The following is an 18958-nucleotide window of genomic DNA, read 5'->3' as shown; positions in this document are numbered from 1 at the left end:
CATGTGGGACCTAGTTATCCTGTATAATAATAATAATGATGATGGTATTTATCAAGTGCTTACTATGTGCCAGTACTAAGCACTGGGATGGAAACAAGCAAATCGGGCTGGACACAGTCCCTGTCCCACGTGGGGCTCACAGTCACAATATCCTCTCCAGTGTTTAGTACAGGGCCTGGCATATAGTAAGTTCATAATAAATACCACAAATATTATTATCATTGTCATCATCATTATTATTATATGGCCACGTGACCACAACCACCAGCCACTAAGTAAATCTCTCCTCTCATATAAAAGAAAGGCTAGAGCAGTGAGGTGGTGGTGAAGGAAGAGAAGGAAAGACAGGTGAATGGAGATGGGAAGAGTGAGAGGGTAGTTTAAAAGTGGAAATGGGAACAGGGAATGATGCCAGTGGGCTGACAAGGAGAGATAACAAAGGGAAAGGGAGATCATTTGATCTCACATCAACTCTCCCACACTGTCTCCTCTGAGGTCTTTGCCTGGGTCTGGAATCCAGGGTTTTGATTCTCTCTGAGTTTTGAATTTGAAGTTTGCTGTTTACTGCTCAGCTGTGTGACCTTGGGCTGTGCCTCTGCATTCTCACCTGCTAAATGGGGATGTTAAACCAATTGTAAAATAAATATACACATCTTCCTTCTGTTCCTGCTGGAAATAACCTGAACACAGTCTGTTTGCATTCTAGGAATATTTCCAGATCTAGCCTTATAGGAAACGTGGAAGGGTATTGCCAAAGATGGCAAATGTTGGAAATCAAATGTTAGTTGAATGTTTCAGAACACTTTGTTGGGTTCTGGAAATGGGTAAATGAAGATCTGATCAGTTTCCATGCACTGTTTTGCCCAATCCCAGGGGAAAAAAACAATTAGCAGATGGGGAGAGGCAATCACCCTGTTCACCCCCATGAAAAATCCAAAACTTTTTTTTTCCCCACTATCAGAAAAAAAATTACCAGAAAAATTAACTTTTTGAGAAGACAGGAAAACCTGGTTAAAAAGCACTTTAAGAGACAGATTCATTCACATATGCAGGTCTCACTGACTTGCATTTTAGAAGAGAAAAGAATGCCTTGCTAAGCCATTTGCTCCCATTTTGAGAATTCCTGGAGGATCCGGGAGAAAATTAGAGATTAGAAAAAGAGTCACTATTTGATTGGCAAACATTTTGAGGAGACCAGGTATGAGTATAAGGCTACAGAAAAAAATCGTGTTAGGCTAATCTAATTCCCTTCTCTGTAACCTCTGGCACTGCTGCCATCCCTTCTATCTCGAACTTCTTCAGAGTTATAGATCACAGCATAAAAGATACACCATTGTGGAGAGACCCTGAGGGAGGAGAACTGCTTCAGCCCATCCAGTCATGAGAATAACCCCACAAAATCGTCATGAAAGCAAATTCTGATGAGCATTCTTTTTGATCTCCTTCCTAAACCTGGGAAGGATCGTTGTCCTCGGAAACCAAATACACATCTCACAAACAAATGCTTAAAAATTGACTTATTTAGGTGGGGTGTGCTAAAAGGCCACACATCTCAGTGGGCTAACTTGGTGAGCTGAGACTTACACAGTCTCACCCTAATCCAATCCCCAACATGCTGGCTGAGTTTAAGCAAGTACTTTAATCTCCACAGCTTTGCCACATGTAAAATAGCGGTAATGATAGAATACAACGTTTCCCTCTCCAACTTATATCAGTTTATGGAGCCGTGAGTTTCAAATGACCACAGAATGAAAATGAGTCTCAGATGGGCCAACTCATCATGTATATGCCCTGTGGGATGTGTCAAAAATGTGGCTTCGTGGATCCTGGAGTCCAACAAAAAACAAGGTCGAAAGCTTGATTTCCCAAGCTCGGCTGCTCAGTGATATGGAGAAAAGAGAACTGCTGAACCCTGCAGGACAACCATCGGGTATTTTCTGAGGCCTGTGGTGGGAAATACCATCTTCTACAGCATGGCATAATGAATAGAGCACGGGCCTGGGAGTCATAAGGTCATGGGTTCTAATCCCAGCTCCACCACTTGTCTGCTGTGTAACCTTGGGCAAGTCACTTGACTTCTCTGTGCCTCAGTTACCTCATCTGTAAAATGGGGATTGAGACTGTGAGTCCCATGTGGGACAGGGACTGTGTCCAACCCAATTTGCTTGTATCCACCTCAGCACTTAGTACAGTGCCTGGCACATAGTAAGCACTCAACAAATACCATAATTATTATTATTTAACTGCATTTTGTGAGTATCATCCTGTCACTCTACTGGTTTGCCAAAGCAGCATGCCAGCAGATATAATGTCAGACTGGCCTCTTAGTGAGGTGAGCCCCGGCCAAGATGGCTGAAGGGGCACAGCTCCGTTGACACCAAAGCCAGTCCACTAATATTCTTAGGCCCACCCAAACACTTGCCTGCTGCAATTTAAACCTGTTTCCTCTTCTTTAGTCTTCTGTGTACATGGAGAACAACCGGTGAGTATTCTCCACAGAAAAACCCTTCACATATTTGAAGACAGTGATCAAGTCACCCCATAGCATGCTCTTTTTTAGGTTAAACAATGCCAATTGGGTTCTTCTTTCCTCACAGGACCCTTTTTCCAATCGTTATGGTGTCCTTCTCAATCAGTCAAGCAATCAATGGTATTTATTGAGCACTTACTGTGTGCAGAGCATTGTACTAATCGCTTGGCAGAGTACAGTACAAAAGAGTTGGTAGGCATGTTCCCTCCCCACAAGGAGTTTACAGTCTAGAGGGATTTCTTGAGACCCTTTCCAATTTCTCCACATCTTTGTTAAAGTGCAGTGGTCAAAACTGGAAACAATATTATAGTAAGGGTCTAACCAGTGCAGGACAGAGTATAACAGGAAAATTACAACCCAACTCCTGCATGTCTCACTGTTGACATATCCCAGATTATTGACCTTTTTTAATCACAAGACTGCATCACAGACTCCTGTTTACTGTATCATCGACTATGACCTCTGGGTCATATTTCCACAGTGCCTGGATCTAGCCACTTTTTCCCCTTTCTGCATCTGTACCACTTGTTTTCCATCCCTAAGTGAACCTTCTTGCCCTTCTCCCTCTTGAATTTTATTCTGTTCTTCTAGGATTCAAGTTCTGAAGCTGCCCACTCTCTTTCTTTCATTATTCTGCAGGGCATGCTTTAGTTTTTTGGTTTTTTTTTTAACCTCCCATTCAGCTGATTCTCAAAATATATAGCTCTCTTGTAAACTTGCCTTCCGTTACAGTTAGGCCATGATTTCCCATTTTGCTCTCCCTTTAGCTTCCTGAAGGAGATGAGCAGCTCCTGGCCTAAAGCACAAGAGGTAACTTTCCTCCATTTTACATTGAAAAGAGACAAATAGCATCTTTAAAATAAAAGCTGCTCTGGGCAGGGATCATACCCTATATGCCACGTCCAGCTGGACAGCACTTAGCATATTCTTAGCGCTCCATATCCCTAAATTGCTGTGGCTGCTACTGATGACGTTGATGATGATTTAGATATGGCCAGATGGAATTTTAAGTAGATTAACCTGAGTTTCCTCCATCAATTCTGATTTACTCTCTACATACTGAAGGGATCAAAATAGATACCCTGTAATGGTCCCTAGGCACTTATCTGTTGTTCTTTCAGAGTGAGTTATGTGTCACTGACTTTGCAGACTCCCTTGTGGTCTTGCAGACAAAGAAAGCTATTGAGAAATCGGAGAAGAGGACGGTCGATCAGTAGTGGGTCTCAGCATTGAAACATAAAAAGCCTGGGTTTGCAGGTCATGTGTGCCTGAAAGAAACTGGTGTTTACAAATGAAAGGAAGGAGTCCAATGGTGTGAAATGAACCTAGTCAAAGCACTCATAAAGTAGATCAGCGAGACCTCATTTTTAATAACGTGCACGTGTATTTCATAGCCCCAGACTAGCCACTGGGAATTTGGCAAGGTACCCCATTGCCTATATGCTCACTTTAGGAGATAATAGGACAAGGCTCAGGGGCCATCTATTCATTTCTGCCAGGGCTTGCTCAATGTAATTAGGTGCCTTATTGGGTGGATTTGCATGATGATTTATTTCAAGCCCCTTTATCTGCAATGTTTGGATCTCCATTTCCTACAGATCAATTTTCTAAAGGATATATATTTGATTCTGAAACCATTCAGGACAAATGATGGCTGTACTGTAAAAAGAGCCTATAGACAAATGGTCATTGAATCTTGTTACTCTTTCAGACTAGGAAATAGCTCAGAGCTATGAATATGACGGTTCAGACAAACATTTAAAAGACGATTAGCATTTTGGTCTCAGGAGCGGGGAAAGACAGTAGTTTTCTTCTGTTACTCACTCTTTTTTTATTTCTATGACATAACAGGGAAGACATTTATGTGGCCCATAGGGAGCCCAAAGAAGTGAGAATCTGTATGCTTAAGGGGTGCGGGATACTGAAATCCATATGGTTGAGTAACAAAATGTCTGACTTTTGGAAAAACCGAGAATGTTGATGTCCAACATCATGCTCATTTTAGCACCCACCGTCTCTGAGTTTTGGAGGGCAAGGGATGCTTAAATCGTTTTCCAGAAAACAACGCCATTTACTTGCAATATGCATATAACATTTTAAACTGCAAAATTAAGACATTTTAAGGGATGTGGTTGAGCCTGGGAGGCCTGGTAAGAAAGCTACTTACTTAAGCTGACAGCCCAGGAAACATTAGTAATCTTTACAACTGCCTACGACCTTTAACTCCAAATCTATAACTTAACTAATTAATCCAGTGTTCAGTAGTCCCAAATGGCTTTCATTTTCCAGACATGAACCCAGCTACTTGCTTCTAGTCTACACACCTCACCTGTTCCTGGAGAGGCACAATGCAATCTCACCATTTACTTGTGAAGCAGTAGAGTTTAAAGCAAGGAGTAGGACATCTGGGATAAAAATGACTATATAAATCTGAGATGGAATAAATAAAACTTGATCCAAATTCTCCAAACCAGGTAGGACTGCAAAACGGAGCAGAAAAAAATCACACAAGAACTTGTTTTTGGATGGAATTTCCCAAAACTCTGGTCTCCCTTTGTGCATATTATCTTCAGATGCATTTACCTATTTGCAGATAAATGCAAAGACATTTATATCTTGAAAACTATTCAAATAGTAAAAAAACAAATAGTCTTTCCTCCAAAAAACAAATAGTCTTTCCTCCAAATCGATGTCCATGAATCATCAATTTTTCCAACATTCCCATGTGATCAACTGGGAGGAGAAATTCCTATCTCCTTTCTACAGATGGGGAAACTGACTGAGTCACATCAATTCATGGATTTCCTCAAAGTTACCAGCAAATTACTGTGAAGGAAGAAACCCAACCGAGGGCAGGCTAGGGTACTCACCAAGAGACCAAGGTGAAATATGAGTCCCAGGTGAAGATTGCAACTAAACAGTTCTAATTTTAACTGAACTTTCTTGCCCATCTTTAATTAAAATGCAGTGTCTCCATTTCCACCCTACCTCCACAGAGCAGTAACATCAGTTGATTTGTCAAACCTCCTTTTATCATGTCATAGTCTGTGTTAAAAGTATAGTTCAGCCCGGGGTGGTGGATGATTTTTTTCTTTCAAACACCTTTTCCTTCAGTTGCTAAATTGCAGGGATGCCAATGTGGTGTTTAATCCAATAGTTTCTCTTTGTGTCAGTGCTATGAGCATTGTTCTCTTCATGGAGAGGTGAAACATTAGCCTGTCAGCACATCTCATGACAGACTCATTTGCATTAAAAGTCTGTAGAAGGCTCCACTTCCTATAGAATTAAATCTGGTAGGAATTATAAGACACTTTAAATTAATCAACTCAATGAACTTCATATCCTTGTGTTCCAGTTTCTTATGTCTTGGTTTCATCTTAGAATGTCTCTCTCTTTTATTCTCTCTCTCTCTTTCTCTCTCACCCAAAATGATACTAAAGGTTTTCATTTACCTTAGCTCCATCAAACTTATGTTTCCCCACCCCCACCCCGGGTATTTAGTGTGCGCCTACTTCCTCCTCCCATTACAAATTGCCACTGTGTTATTTCCCATCTGCCTGGGGAAGCAGGAAACACAGCTTTTTCCAAACTTAAAGCAGCTGCCAAATAGCTCACTAAATACAATTTGGACAGCTCTAGCTCCCCAGGAAACCAAATAAATCCCTTCCTCAGCCAAGGCCCTGCTATTTTCAAGGCTTCTCCCTGATGTCAGCCCAAATTCCGCCAGCCTATTCTTTGTGCGTGGGCAACTGAAGGCACAAATGGGGAGGTGGGCACACCAGCAGCTCAGTTGGCATGCACCAGCATCGATTTTCAACCACGGATGAAGCAGGTGCGTTCCACTCCTTGTGAGTGTGCAAATTGTGCTTGTGCTTACCCAAAGGAGTCCCGAGGTTGCTCAAGGACCTTTACAACTGACAAGGACGTTGATGGAGGATCAAGTCTCTCCAAGACAAACTGTACATAGGGAGCCAAAAACAAAAAAAAAAATTTCCCAAGCTTTGGTATAAGAAAGCCAAGGCAGGCTAATGTTAGGATAGGGAAACCTGAGTGGGTGTGCATAGATATCATTCTGAACTGAAATGCATGCGTTTCTTAAAATTCATCTTATATCCTGCCAACAGACTGGCTTTTCAATAAAAGGCATTTTCCAACAATGAATGCTTTAGGGAATAAGCCGATCACTACTTGAAGTCAAGAAGAAATCTTCCTTTGTTCCTCCTTTGCTTTGGGGCTGTTTAATCAGCTAGATGTAGTGCTTGAGGAAAGGCTGCAGAGGACACGGCAGAGGCAGGACATCAAACTGAATGGTTCTGTTCTTGCTAGGCAATTTCCATTAAGGCTTTTGAGGCTGACATCCCAACCCTTAGATGCCTGTAACCTCCACTAACATTTGAAATGAAAATTCAGGGAACTTGAAGGTAAAAGATGGCAAAAACACTTATATGGTTTTCTGAATACTCCCTCCATCATGGAAAATAAGGACTTATAAACTACAAACAACTCTTCAACCTGTGAGGATGGCCTTCATTCCAACTTCTGAAGATGTCTAGAGTGCAAACAAAGCATGAAGAATGGTCAAACTCCCTGATGCATTGGAATTCCTGCCAAGATCGAAAAACCACTATATTGTATTACCTCCTCAAGGGCAGGGATCATGTCTATCTTACTCTATTTTCCTCTCCTAAGTGCTTAGTGCAGTGCTCTGCACAGGATGAGCACTTAATGAATACCACCAATTGATCAGGAGGTGATATACTGCTGACATATGTGCAAAGGCTTTTCCACAGCCTACTGAACAGCTAGGAAATAATAATGATAATAATAATGATAATAATGGTATTTAAGCACTTACTATGTGCAAAGCACTGTTCTAAGTGCTGGGGGGATACAAGGTGATCAGGTTGTGCCACGTGGGGCTCACACTCTTAATCCCCATTTTACAGATGAGGGAGCTGAGGCCCAGAGAAGTTAAGTGACTTACCCAAAGTCACACAGCTGATAAGTGGTGGCGGAGCCGGGATTAGAACCTCTGACTCCCAAGCCCGGGCTCTTTCCACTGAGCCACGCTGCAGAGTTTTCAAGACACCACCCTCATCACCATCTTCGAGAAGAAAGGAGAGAAAGCTAACTGTGGACACAACTGTGGCAGATAGAGGAGAAGCCTGGAAGTCAGAAGGACCTGGGTCTTAATCCTAGATCTGCCCATTTGTCTGCTGCGTGACCTTGGACAAGTCACTTAACTTTGCTGGGCCTCAGGTGTCTCGTCTGTAAAATGGGGATAAAGAGTGTGAGCTCGTGTGGGACATGGACTGTGTCCGACCTGATTAACTTGTGTCTACCTCAGAGCTTACTACAGTGCCTGGCGCACTGTAAATGCTTAAAAAATACCATTAATAAAAAAACCTCACAGCTGTCCATTGCTTGCAAGATCCTAGCCAGGACCCATATGGACTGATTACTTTAACAACATTATTAACAATGCACACCCCAGAGCACAACCAGGATTCAGATTGGAATTTGATGCAGCAAGCATGGTCATTGGTACATTCCAGAGACAGAAGAAGTGTAAAGAACCATATCCAGACCTCTATTTTTCAGATGACTCGACACCTCTAGTTGAGTCCTAGAGTCCTGGAAAATACCTTATTTTTCCATCTCACCCCTGTCAAAAGTCCCAAATATGCATTTGCCTTCTTTCAGATTTACACATTCAATAGAGAAACAAATCTTGCAATGGTCTGAGAGGGCTGCAGTCCTAGTGCTCAGATGCCATATTTGTTCCCATGGGTTTCTGGGAAATATAGTTCAAAAATAAGATGCTCTCCAAAATCTAGGACTAAAACCAGAAACTACCACTCCTCTTAGCCATTGTGAGCATATGATCCATAACATGTACCTCCTTTTACAGTCTGAGGTCTGGTTATGGCTGTAACTGAAATGGCTAGCTCGCTATTGTGTAACTGACAAATTCTTAAAGCATTTGACACCCTCACTGGGCCTCGGCTTCACAGTCTACTTAATGAGATATTAAACTGCCCAGAAATGTTGGTCAGCACTCTATCGTTACTCCACAATGATATAGCCGGTTACATCAGTACATGTCCAAGACTGAACTCCTTGTCTTTCCTCCCAAACCCTGCCCTCTCCCTGACTTTCCCATCACTGTTGATGGCACTACCATCCTTCCCGTCTCACAAGCCTGCAACCTTGGTGTCATCCTCGACTCCGCTTTCTCGTTCACCCCTCACATCCAAGCCATCACCAAAACCTGCTGGTCTCACCTCCACAACATTGCCAAGATCCGCCCTTTCCTCTCCATCCAAACCGCCACCCTGCTCATTCAAGCTCTCATCCTATCCCATCTGGATTACTGTATCAGCCTCCTCTCCGATCTCCCATCCTTCTGTCTCTCCCCTCTTCAATCCATACTTAACGCTGCTGCCTGGATTGTCTTTGTCCAGAAATGCTCTGGGCATGTTACTCCCCTCCTCAAAAATCTCCAGTGGCTACCAATCAACCTACGCATCAGGCAGAAACTCCTCACCCTCGGCTTCAAGGCTCTCCATCACCTCGCCCCCTCCTACCTCACCTCCCTTCTCTCCTTCTACAGCCCAGCCCGCACCCTCCACTCCTCTGCTGCTAATCTCCTCACTGTGCCTCGTTCTCACCTGTCCCGCCGTCGACCCCCGGCCCACGTCATCCCCCTGGCCTGGAATGCCCGCCCTCCGCACATCTGCCAAGCTAGCTCTCTTCCTCCCTTCAAGGCCCTACTGAGAGCTCACCTCCTCCAGGAGGCCTTCCCAGACTGAGCCCCCTTTCCTCTCCCCCTCCTCCCCTTCTCCTTCCCCTCTACCTTACCTCCTTCCCCTCCCCACAGCACCTGTATATATGTATATATGTTTGTATGTATTTATTACTCTATTTTATTTGTACATATTTATTCTATTTATTTTATTTTGTTAATACGTTTTGTTTTGTTCTTTGTCTCCCCCTTCTAGACTGTGAGCCCACTGTTGGGTAGGGACCGTCTCTATATGTTGCCAACTTGTACTTCCCAAGCGCTTAGTACAGTGTTCTGCACACAGTAAGCACTCAATAAATACAATTGAATGAATGAATACTTAGTTTAATCTTTTCCCTATCGTCAACAAAGTAAAACGTTTTATACAGCCTATTTTATATATCCATCCTTGAGAATGCAACAAGGGGCGAGGAAGTTGGTGTTACTAAGATACCAGTCCAATACAAAAGTCTGAGATTGTGATAAATCCTGGAGAAAATTGCAGAGTCAGGGCAAGGCTACAGATTAGTGATAAACCTTAAGAAGAATAAGATATGTTCTAACCTCCACCAGGCAACCTGTCACATCCTAAGATTTTTGTTGGAAATATACATCTGAAGATGGTCACCCAGTGTTTATTAGTTAGTTGACAAATAAATAAACAATCAAGCTGTTAGAGTGTGGGATCAAAAGAGCATCAAGCTCGAGATCAAACTAAAGTCCTACAGAATGATGGCAGTAACCAACATTTTATAGGGATTCATTCATTCATTCAATTGTATTTATTGAGTGCTTCCTGTGTGCAGAGCACTGTACTAAGCACTTGAGAAGTACAAGTTGGCAACATATAGAGACGGTCCCTACCCAACAGCGGGCTCACAGTCTAGAAGAAGGGATGTGAGACCTATACCATTCACAGGCTCAGTTTTCTCAGTAAAGTCCCAGTTTTTATCACTTTGACCAAGTGGTCTTGAGAAAAATGTCCCAGTAAATGTGGGAAGGCAATAGGAGCAGACAAAGCTGGTAGGCCCTTCCTGGACACTAGTAGGAGTCCATGAAATACGGGTGTCATTTTCTGACCATCTTTCAAATATATATATATTTTTTGCTTATGGTATATCTTGTAATCAAGTCATTGAATTTTTGTTTCCTCAGTTGTCTTACTTCTACTCAAAACGCTTGCTTCCTCTTTCTCTATAGGACCTCAGATTTTATTTTTCTGTTAGGCTTTTCCCATGGATAATTTTTTGGCTTTAGGTGTACCACGTTAAAATATATGAATATTGTACTTTCACCAGTGCTTCCCCAAGAAGAAACATGGCCTGGAGAAACATTAAACAAGTGGTGTTTAATGCAGTGAAAAGCACTGCATTAATCTCCACCTTCCCTCCCATCAATGAGGGCCCCTGCTCCTGGCTTGCTCCCCACATGCTCTCAGTTGCCTCCCTCACCACTGAGAGTTGGAGTTTATTTTGTCTGTTTGTGTGTGTTTTAATGTTTCATCACTCCCAGGCACAGGCCTGGGAGTCAGAGGACCTGAGTTTTAATCCTGAGTCCACCATTTGTTTGCTTTGTGCCTTGGAAAGGTCATTTAAAACTTCTCCGTACCTCAGTTACCTCATATGTAAAATAGGGATTAAGACTGTGTGGGACATGGATTGTGTCCAACCTGATTATCTTCTGCCTGCCACATAATAAGTGCTCAACAAATACCATTTAAAAATATGCCTTATGGTCCTTTTTTCTAGATGGCTTGTGTTTCTGTCTCATAGGATGGCAGTAACCTCTGCCTTCCCTCCTGCCACGAGGGATCTCGCTCCCAGCGTGCTCCAGGCATGCCAGGCTGGGAATAAAAGCCGCTATCCTTTGCTCTTGGATTACTTCATCGCCGCCAAGAAACCTACCAAAGTAACCACTGCCTTCCCTCCCAGCACCAAGGGTCCTCACTCCTGGCATTCTCATGAGTGCCAGACTGGGGATACATGCTATTCCCATGCGCTTTCAAACTCTTCCATAGCTGCTGAGAAAAGCACTGTGGTAACCATGGCTTTCCCTCACACCATCGAGGTCTCTCTCTCCCAGTATGCTCCTTGTGTGATGAGACAGGGATGAAAGCTACTCCCAAGTGCTCTTGGACTCTTCCGTTGCCATAAAGAAAAGCACTGCATTAATCTCCACCTTCCCTCCTACCAACGAGAATCCCTGCTCCTGGCTTGCTCCCCGCATGCTCTCAGATGCCTCCATCACCACTGAGTTGGAACTTATTTTGTCTGTTTGTGTGTGTTTTAATGTTTCTTCACGCCTTTTACATCTATCTCCAATCCCTTCTCCCCATTTAAATTTTTAGATTGTGAGCTCCATGAGGGACAGGGACCATGTTTAACTTCTACCTGTGTGTTTTCTCTCAGTGCTTTGTTCAGTGCTCTGCACACAGTAAGTGCTTAATAAATACCATTACTACTACACTATCTCTTTGGGTCTCTCTGGTTTTCTTTGTGTGACTGAGTATGGCTCAGCCTTTTTCCTCTCTAGTATTACTATTATTAGTAGTAGTAGTATTAGTATAATAATCAATCAATCAATCAATAGTATTTATTGAGCACTTACTGTGTGCAGAGCACTGTACTAAGCACTTGGGAAGTACAAGTTGGCAACATATAGAGATGGTCCCTACCCAACAGTGGGCTCACAGTCTAGAAGGGGAAGACAGAGAACAAAACAAAACATATTAACAAAATAAAATAAATAGAATAGATTTGTACAAGTAAAATAAATAAATAGAGTAATAAATACGTACAAATGTATATACATATGTGCAGGTGCTGTGGGGAAGGGAAGGAGGTAAGGCGGGGGGATGGAGAGGAGGAGGAGGGGGAGAGGAAGGAGGGGGCTCAGTCTGGGAAGGCCTCCTGGAGGAGGTGAGCTCTCAGTAGGGCCTTGAAGGGAGGAAGAGAGCTAGCTTGGCAGATGTGGGGAGGGAGGGCATTCCAGGCCAGGGGGATGACGTGGGCCAGGGGTCGACGGCGGGACAGGCGAGAACGAGGCACAGTGAGGAGATTAGCAGCAGACGAGCGGAGGGTGCGGACTGAGCTGTAGAAGGAGAGAAGGGAGGTGAGATAGGAGGGGTCGAGGTGATGGAGAGCCTTGAAGCCGAGGGTGAGGAGTTTCTGCCTGATGCGTAGGTTGATTGGTAGCCACTGGAGATTTTTGAGGAGAGGAGTAACATGCCCAGAGCATTTCTGGACAAAGACAATCCGCGCAGTGGCGTTAAGTATGGATTGAAGTGGGGAGAGACAAGAGGAAGGGAGATCGGAGAGGAGGCTGATATAGTAAAGGAGGCTGATACAGTATTACTATTATTATTATTACTACTGACATAGATCATTAGACAATGATTCAACTCTTGTTATAAATACATAGATCAATTAGAATGCAAATCAAATCGGCAAACACCAAAAACAGCACTAGTTGTGGCAAATGGCAACACCAGGAGCAAACCAACACAGAATATTTATGTGTGCAAATGTGAGAGACAGTCAGTCTGATACATAACCATGTATCATGTAGCAGATCCTTCATCCACAACCACAAACATTAATAGTGATTCTCCACACTGGTGTCATCTTTGACTACAAAGGACAACTATATAAATACATCTTTTATCACCCATTGGGTATCGGACCGAAAAGCACCACTTGACTCTTTCATACTATAGTGCCAGATACATGTGAAAGATGAATACATGCTTTATGATATAATGAGGCTGTTGCTTTAAACTATGCCAGATAAATCCAGTCTCATTCATTTCCTCAGGAATGGAAGAAAGTATTTAGAGTGTATAGTGAGACATAAAACATAACTGACATGTGAAACAGAAAAATAAATATAAGAGAACCTGTGTTACTTAAAGTACCTCCACTCAGCTTTCAGTTCTGAATGAAACAAATTGCCAGTCAGTTTTAGTTTTCTTTAAACCAGGCTGTGTTGGGCCTGGAGATAATATACTTGATATTCTTTACTTCTCGGTGTCTTCAGCCTGCATGTCAATTAACGGCATTACCTAGTATTGATTTTTTTTAATAGGCCCCGCACTTTCCTTCACTTAAGGACATCTCTGGAATCAGTAGCTGAATAAAGCAGCCGCAGTGAAATGACTGAAATGGATTTCAATTGCTTAATTCTCCTTTTACCTTTTAAATTGCTCCTCCAGAGTTTCCTCCACTGGCTCCTCCTCCTCTCTTCACCCCCTCAATATGGATGTTCTCCAGAGCTCTAGCCGAGCATTCTATACTTATCTCTCTGAACTCAGTAACTTGGGGAGTTCATTGGTTTCCAGGCTTCTCCCACCTGTTGTGAGAAGATGCCTCCCAAATCTCTCTTCTCACCCTGATCTCTCTCTTTATGGCCCCATACTTCCTATACCTAGAGGATATCTCTAATTCAATTCCCTGTGACCACCTCAAAGTCAAGATGATGAAGACATCTTTATTCCAAAGTCGTCCCTATATGGGCAGTATCCTAATTCTACTTCTCCCCTAATCTCAGTACCTTTATGTAATCTTAAACACCTTCCTCTCTTCATCCTCTACAATCAGTGGCTAATATGCATTTTTTCTCCTATTATCACTGGTACCCACCCATCATTCAATCAATAGTACTTACTGAGCACTAACTGTGTGCTACCTACAGTGTACTAGACACTTGGGAGAGTGTGATACAGTAGAGTTGGTAGATACGCTCCCTGCCCATAAAGAGTTTACAGTCTAGAAGGGGAGATATTAAAAGAACTTAATTTAATTTACAAATAGGGGAAATGGCATAGTACAAGGAGAGGTATATAAGTGTTGTGAGCTGGAGATTGTGGTGAGTAACAAGTGCTTAAGGGGTACAGATCCAAGTGACTAGGTGAAGCAGAAGGGAGGGTAAATCGGAGAAATGAGGATCTAGTCAGGGAAGGCCGCTTGGAGGCAATATGACCTCAGGAGGGTTCTGAAGGTGGGGAGAGTGGTGGTCTGTCAGATTTGAGAGGGGAGTGAGTTCCAGGCCAGAGGAAGAATGTGGACAAGGGGTTGGCAGTGTGACAGATGAGATCGAGGTACAGTGAGGCACCTTCTCTGGCTCCACCACGTAATACCTTGCCCAGGTCCGGGTCACATCAGACCTTCTATTTGTTCTCCCAGATTCCGCCCATCGCTAAATGTGGTCTCAAGCTCTCATCCAAGGTACTCCACCCTTCCAATATGCTCTCACTTGCTGCTACATTCTGATTTTCACCGCCCATCCCAGCAAATCTTCCCCTCCGACAGAATCTGACATCTGGGTCTCTTTCTTCCACCTTCAAACTTGGCCTAAGCTGTTCTTCCGTACTCTTGCTTGTCATAACCTCCTCCATCTGTTTCTGGACATTCTACTTCAAGGGCCACTCCTTCAGGAAGCTTTCCCTGATTACCCTCTCCTCTTATCTTGCCTCAACCCATCAGCAGCAGCATCAAGAGCACCTACTTTATGCCCAGAAGTGTAGCAGGTACTAAAATAAAATACCCAAGAAGAATGAATCTCCCTACTTTCCCAAGCATGCCATCCCATCAGCCACCTCAGTATTCTCATGCATTTCCATGTATTCAACATGCAAGCAGAATGGATGACAGCAAGATATCCAAACAACTTCTCTATAGTGAGCTCATATGTGACAACCTTAAACAAACTTACCACACCTTACTGACCACTAATCAGATCCTTCTAGGGGGAACCAATCAGAAGATGGAATAGGAGGGGTGGGTCAAAAAACAATGTCTGGGTTTGGGTTGAACCTGAAAGAGGTAACCAAAAACCTTCTGTTTCAAGGCGGTTTCTCCATAACAAGTCACAATGTCGTTGTGTACCCCAAACACGATGGACAACAGAAATGTCTGAAAAATACAACCAAGCAAAACTTCAAGGATTGTAGCAGAGCAATGAACAGTTGGGAGAGAGCAGCAGCAGATAAGTCAACCTGGAATGTATCAATCAGCAGTAGGGTGATTATCTTGGAGCAGAGACTTTGCCTAGTGGAAAGAGCACACGACTGAGACCCAAATTCTAGTCTGAGATCTGTCACTGGCCTGCTGAGTGAACTTGGAGAAGTGACAATCTCTATGTGTTTTAGCTTCCTCATCTGCAGAATGGGGGTGAGATAGACTGTGAGCCCTGTGTGAGACTGTGTCTAATACGATAGCCCCAGCACTTAGCACATAGTAAGCACTTAACAAAGGTCATTATTACAATTATTATTATGAAAATCATGACCCCCAAGAGGGAGAAATAAATCTCACACCAAGTATTGTGAGTAACAACTACAACAGTGCAAATGTTACATTTACGCTTTTCAGAAGGGACTGTGGATCACACATGGGTATTTTCAGCCATGTTCACACCTACTGATAAAAATCTCAGTGAAGTAAGTGAGTTCATAATGTGATGAAGGATATGGGATATTAGTCTGGGAAGGTTTCAGGTGGGTAGTGGGCTTTCAGGATTTAAACAGTCCACATACTGGATAATCAGGCTCTTAATCAAAATTTAGTTGTGCAGTATCCCATATATTTTTATATTCTGCTCATCTATCTACTTCATCATTATGAGCATTTGCGTAAATTGGAATTTGTTCTTTTAAAATTCCATCCGATCCTGAACATTATTAATCCACTGATCTGACATTTTAAAATTGGATCCTGCACTTTCACAATTTGTTTCCACGGAAATCACTGAGCTCACAATAGAGGTGTAGTCCTTCAGAATAGGAATAAGAAGTAAATCTCAGGCTCTTATAAAGTTAATTTCCTGTAAATGCATTTGAGTTATAGAAATATGATAGGTATCTCACCATCACTAGCAGTCATTGAACATCTACTGTGTTTAGAGCACTTCACTAGGCACTTGGGAAGTAAAAGATACAATCCCTGCCCTTGAGGAGCTTACAATATATTGAGGACATATAAATATAAATTACCCTAATATGGCTATTGACAAAAGTAGCAAAAATGAGGAAAAACATCAGTTGACCTGTTTAATTCCTACTTCCTAATTCATCACTTATTTAATTCATCATCTCTAAACAGTTTGGTGGGCAGAGGAATGATAGTCCACAAGATAAATGTGGTTAATGTCTTTCACTTGTCTGCTGTGTGACCTTGGGCAAGCCACCTAACTTTTCTGTGCCTCAGTGACCTCATCTGTAAAATGGGGGTAAAGAAAAGATTGTGAGCCCCACATGGGACAAACTGATTACCTTGTATCTACCACAGTGCTTAGAACGGTGCTTGACACATAGTAAGTGCTTAATAAATACCGTAATTATTATTATTATTATCATTATTATGATTCTCCTGGTGAGGAAGATAATCATTCAATCAGTCAATAGCATTTACTGAATAATAATAATAAAAATAATAATAATGATGGTATTTGTTAAGTGCTTACTATGTGCAAAGCCCTGTTCTAAGTGCTGGGGAGGTTACAAGGTGATCAGGTTGTCCCAAGGGGGGCTCACAGTTTTAATCCCCATTTTACAGATGAGGTAACTGAGGCACAGAGAACTTAAGTGACTTGCCCAAAGTCACACAGGTGACAGTTGGCGGAGCCGGGATTTGAACCCATGACCTCTGACTCCAAAGCCCGGGCTCTTTCCACTGAGCCACACTACTTATTCTGTGCAGAGCACTGTACTAAGAGCTTGGGAAAGTACAATAAAATTAGTAGACATGATCTCTGACCTTAATCCCCACCCTCAGCCCCACAGCATTTACATTCATATCCTTTCACTCTACCATTTTCCCTATTCATTCATTCAATCGCATTTATTGAGTGCTTACAGCATGCAAAGCACTAAGCACTTGGGAAAGTACGATATAACAACAGACACATTCCTGCCCACAACGAGCTTACAGTCTAGAGGGGGAGACAGACATTAATATAAATAAATTACAGATATATACATAAGTGCTGTGGGAATGGGTGGGAGAATGAAAGAAGGAGCGAGTTTGAGCGGCGCAGAAGGGAGTGGGAGAAGAGGAAAAGAGGGCTTAGTCAGGGAAGTCTTCTTGGAAGAGATGTGCCTTCAATAAGGTTTTGAAGTGGGGGAGAGTAATTATCTGTCTGTAATTTATATTGTAATCTATCTATAATTTATATTGATGTCTGTCTCCCCCTCTAAAAGACTGTAAGCTCCTTGTGAGCAGGAAACATACCTACTAACTTTATTCTATTGCACTCTTCCAAGTGCTTAGTACAGTGCTCTGCACTCAATAAGTACCATTGGTTGACTGATCGATTAACTCGCCCAAGGTCACACAACAGGTTAGAGAAGCAGCGTGGCTTAGTGGAAAGACAGCAGGCTTGGGAGTTGAAGGACATGACTTCTAATCCCGCCTCCACCACTTGTCTGCTGTGTGACCCTGGGCAAGTCACTTAACTTCTCTGTGCCTCAGTGACCTCATCTGTAAAATGGGGATTAAAAGTGTGAGCCCCATGTGGGACAACCTGATTACCCTGTATCTACCCCAGTGCTTAAAACAGTGCTTGGCACATAGTAAGTGCTTAACAAATACCATCATTATCATTATTATTAGAGGAGCTGGACCTAGAATCCAGGTCTCCTGACTCTCAGTCCCATGCTCTTTGCTCTAGACCATACTGCCCTCTCAGCCTAATCCTATTTCTCCCCATTTTGGGTAGGAAAGTGCCTCATCTGTCTTATTCTATGTGTCCCAGAACCTTAAGGAAAGTTCTGGAAGTTAGTCTCCATAGGACACGAAGGAGATGAGAACTCAAAGCCCAAATTTGCCCTTTTTTAACTTTAACTAAGTTCTGGCATCAAAAACACACCAAATTTGATTCCAGCTATTGATCAAACTAAATGGTCTGTGGCAAATAGAGTCAGAAATCATTTAGTTTTGATTTAATAATAATTCAGCATTTGTAATCTTGGGCAAGGCTCTCCATTGCTTCCAAAGCTTCCAAAGCAGCAGTAGAAGAACAAAAATGAAAGAAAAATCTTCCACTTCTGAAGGCAAGCAAAGAGGTTTGTCTCCTTTGAAAATAGCATATCAACAGATCTGCTCAGCTCTTGATCAAGTAGTGTGTGCTATATATAGAACAGTTTCCTGAAAAACATCACTGGCCACCCGGTTTCCATTTTTTCAAATTTATCCAGCTACAGATAACTTCTCAAGATCCATCAGACTGATTTATAGTGCATTTAATAGTCTTGCTTTGCTTGCGACCACATTTGGTAATGTTTGTGTACCCATTATCTCTTGAGAAAGTCTCAAAAGTGAGATAATTAATCTCATAAACAAGAAGCAAGTCACAATAAGTAAAAAAAAACCCTATAGGAAGCGACTTGGGGGACTGAAGAGTGTGTTAACCAACAAATGTGTGTAATGGAGATAATTAGGCCGAGGGTTTAGTGTGCTTCTAAGTAATCATATTGGAGAAAGGGAGTGAAAGGACAAGCAATATTCACCAAGTTGTCTTCTTTTATGCTGTTGATTCGACTCTGACCCACAGCGACGCCATGGACGTGTCTCTCCCTGAATGCCCCACCTCCATCTGCAATTGTTCTGGTAGTGTATCCGTAGAGTTTTCTTGGTAAAAAATATAGAAGT

This window comes from Tachyglossus aculeatus, chromosome X4, assembly GCF_015852505.1.
Source record: "Tachyglossus aculeatus isolate mTacAcu1 chromosome X4, mTacAcu1.pri, whole genome shotgun sequence".
NCBI classification, from domain to species: domain Eukaryota; kingdom Metazoa; phylum Chordata; class Mammalia; order Monotremata; family Tachyglossidae; genus Tachyglossus; species Tachyglossus aculeatus.
This window is presented reverse-complemented; position numbering follows the sequence as displayed.